Consider the following 4,169-nt stretch of genomic DNA (forward strand, 5'->3'; position numbering starts at 1 on the left):
AGATATAGTGTGTGCAGGCCCCCAAACATCAGAATAAATAAGTTCAAGAGGTGCTGAAAATTTGGTTTGTGATGTGGGAAAAGGGAGATGATGGCTTTTACCAAGAGCACACGCTGAACAAAATGTAAATATTTCATTTCTGGGAATAGAAACATTACAACGTAATAGAACTTGTTTCATATTAGGTAAAGAAGGATGGCCTAATCTAGAATGCCATTGATTTAACATGCTACTAGACATTTTGATTGAATGCTGTAAAAGGGTAGGGGACTTTGCAGATAAGGAGATTGGTACTGGGACAAGCTGCTGAAGAAGATAGAGCAGGAAGAGGTGTCCCAAGGTTGAACCTATATAGCCCATCATGTAAAGTTCCTCGAAGAAGAACCATCTGCGTCGCTAGATCCTTCACAAGACAAAAACGTGGATGAAATTCAAAAAAGACACAATTATCATGGGCAAACTTGCTAACACTAAGGAGATTTTTGGTAATATAAGGAACACAAAGTAGATTCTTCAATAGAAAAGGATTTGAGGAGAAAGGTGGTCGAAATTTGGAATGTCCGATATGTGAGATTGACAAACCTGCACCATTTCCCATTTGGACTTTACCATTACCAGAATACTCTGTCCCAAGGGTGAGATTTCCAAGCTCGTTTGTAACATGATGTGAGGCACCTGAATCAGGGTACCACCAATCTTCAGTTGCTGATTCAGAAGAGGCAGTGGCAAGGGCGGCTGCTGGTAGATTGGACGGAGGAGACCTGTTGAAGTTTTGTGTTGGTTGTCGAGATTTTGGAACAAAATCTTTTTCAAAACGGTAGTAGCATATTTTAGCAACATACCCTGGTATTCCACAGATTTGACATATTGGGCGACCATTGTTGTTATGCCATCCTCGTCTACCTCCTCTGGTATTTCTGCCTCGGCCACGTCCTCTAGAGTTTGAAAAGGATTGTTGGGTTTCAATCTTCTTTTGATGAAAAAGAGTGGCTGCATTGATGGAGTTTGATGTGCTACTGGTATTAAGATTGTAGGCATCAAGTCGTGCTTCATGTGATAACAAGAGTGTGCCAACTTCAGGTAGAGATAAAGTGTCAACTCTTGAAGTGACGTGCACAACTACAGAATCATACTCCATGCCTACACCACCAAGAACGTAGAGCATCTGATCCTCATCTGTAACAGGATGGCCACATGCAGCTAAGAGATCCATGTATCCCTTCATTTTACTGAGATAACCTTTCATGCTTAGTGTGCCTTTTTTCAGTGTTTGGAGTTGTAATTTGTACTGCATAACACGGGCTTTTGATCTGGTTGCAAAGAGTCGTGAGACTCGAGTCCATAATTGTGACGAGGGTGATGCAACCAATCATCTGGGCTTGCACAGCTTCGGTCATGGATGCTAGCAGAAATGAGAACAAAAGTTGATCCTGGCGGCACCAGGAAATGAAAAGAGGATTGATGGTATCGTCTGACCCATCGTCTGAGATGATGTTGGTAGGGACAGGAGGATTTTCAAGGATGAATATCTCTAGTCCCAATCCTCGAATGCCGGCGAGAATCTGGAGCTGCCATAGGAGGAAATTATCATCTCCTAGTTATCACCGAATTGATCTGATTAGCAGGGTTGATGATAATGGGATTATGATTTGCGGAAGCAGCTGTGACATTACCCATGGAGGTAAACTGGGATGCGGCGTCTGCCATTGGAGTGGCTCTTGATACCAAGTTAAAGAAAAGTAACGAATAGTAAAGTACTGAATTTCAGGGAAAATGAATTCATCTCATTATTATTATTTGGGTTATAAGTTAATCGTAAATTTTATGAATGTTTTGGGACACGTAGATTTTCTAAGAAAATATTTATGATTCATGGGTACTAGTTGAATTAATTTTTTTGGGAATTAGACGTAAGGAATAATGACTCGAGGATTTGCATCGACTTTGGAATAAGAAAAAGTATAAATTGGGACTTTAAGTTTGATGAAAGTTAAGATTTGATTATGAGAATTGATTTTGGGGTAAATAAATTTAAATTTAACGAATTTATGTTATGGGAAACCCGTAGAAGTGAGTTAAGAATACCGAGAACTTATGGGTTAATCGTGGGATTTTCGAAATTAAGGATCAATTAAGATAATTTTTGAGGAAATTAAGAATTTATTTTGCAATTTTAAGGAATTTGGGAACTAGTTTAGCAATAAGTGAGGATTGAATGGGTTAAATAGTAAGAATTTTGAGGATTTAGACTTTTAAGAATATTTGGAACCTTGGGATATCTTGGGTTATAGTGTTATAAGGAATGTTGATCGTGGGTTTTAAGGATGAATCGATATTAAGCTTGAAAAATCTAAGCGTTAGCGGATGCGTTTGGGATTTTAAGATTGAAATTTGATAAGTTGCTGAACATTTGGGTATAAATTAAGGAAAATAATATACGATAAATATGGTCATCTATCTTTTAATATTGGGAATCATAAGAAAAATTGAAATTCGAGGTTATAATAGTATAGCACTAAGTTCATTATGGGTCTTTTTAATTGCGATTTGAAAATAAGGATTTAGAAAGGAGAAATTAATTGGGATCAAGGAGACGTAAGGACATTATAGAACTTAAGTTTGATCAAAGTAGCGCAGCGGAAGCGTGGATTTTTGGGATATTAGAACTAAGCCTAAACTTTGGGTTATCTAGGATAAGCGAATTTCGAGGACGAAATTCAATTTAAGGGGGGAGATTGTAACGCCCCGAAAATTTTAAGGTCCACGCAAACCACGTGCATGCAATTATTAAATTCTCTTGCATTTTAATTATTTGTTTTAATTGCATGAATTAATTATGTTGTGCATATTTGTATGTTTAAATTATATTTTTCTACATGGTTGCATTAAAATGTATTTTTAAAAGGTTATTCAAGTGACGATCGAGGAACGGGGACCGAGGGCTGAAAAATAGAAAAGGATTTTTATAAAATGATTATTTTTAATTATTTAAAATATGGCCGATGCTTTTAAGTATTTTTGAAAATTAAGGGTTTTTAAGGTGATTTTATACGCCAGGGCGTAAATTTTATCCGTGTTGGTTTTTTTCAACTAAAATACGAGCTTTTTGGCAACCCGGCTAATAAATTCACATATTTAATAAAAGAAAACTTTGTTAATATTTTAATTATGTCCTAATTAGACTATTGAGCCTAATTAGAAGGCTTAATGGGCCTAAAGCTAGTTAGTGGTTAATTAGAGTATATAATGTATTAAAAATCCCAAAACCCTTCACTTTGCAAGTAAGTAAATCGGCCACTCAATTTATTATTCTGAAAATTCTCCCCACACTCTCACAAACACACGAAACAACACAAAAAATCAGAGAAGGCTTCAAGGATTTTCGAAAGGTTCTAGTGTGGGCAAGCCAAAGTTGTCCTCCGTTCTTCGTCGTCAAAGGATATTCGAGCGTAATCTACGCAAAAGCACGCCATAATTCTCCTTTTACTCATCCATCACACCATAGTAGTTTATTTAATTGTGTTTTGCATGAAAAACAATTGCACATCATGAAATTTTCGTAACTATGCCTGTGTGTGGGGTGAACTCTTGTTTCTTGGTTCAAAAATCATGTTTGATTTGTGTTTAAAGGGCTGCCATGGTTAGGGAATGGATTAAGGTGTTTTACACAAAGTTTAGAGTCCTAGAAACACACCTAATAAGCTGCAAACTTGAATAATAAAAGCTGGAAAAAAATACGTAGGCAGCAACATAGAGTAAGAACCGTGAGGGTGTGTGTTGTGATGCAAGGGGGTTTGAGAGCTTTGCATGGGCTTGGGGGCTTGGACCAGGATCGAGCTAAGACAATGGGTGAGGCAGGGAGCAGGGTCCAAGCATGCTAGGATGCGACCTTAGAAGGCTGGGAGGAGTCACTATCCATCGAGGACTCCTACCCGAGAAAGGAAGGCAATGGCGCGCAGGGTTCAGCGCTTGAGTAGGGCTAAGGGGCTCGGCCTGGGGTCTGGGCAGGGGCTAGGTTAGGTCCTTAGGGTCTAAGAAGCCGCATAATGGGCTGGGTTTCAAGGTCTGTGTGGGTGGCTAGGTCCTATCAACAGAACGTGGAGTCCAAGGTAGGTGGGTCTCTCGGCCATGTTGTGCAATTGCTGGTAAAGCTTCGGTTGTGGAGCTTG

The sequence above is a fragment of the Primulina eburnea genome, unplaced genomic scaffold, assembly GCF_022965805.1.
Source record: "Primulina eburnea isolate SZY01 unplaced genomic scaffold, ASM2296580v1 ctg263_ERROPOS5200000, whole genome shotgun sequence".
NCBI lineage: Eukaryota > Viridiplantae > Streptophyta > Magnoliopsida > Lamiales > Gesneriaceae > Primulina > Primulina eburnea.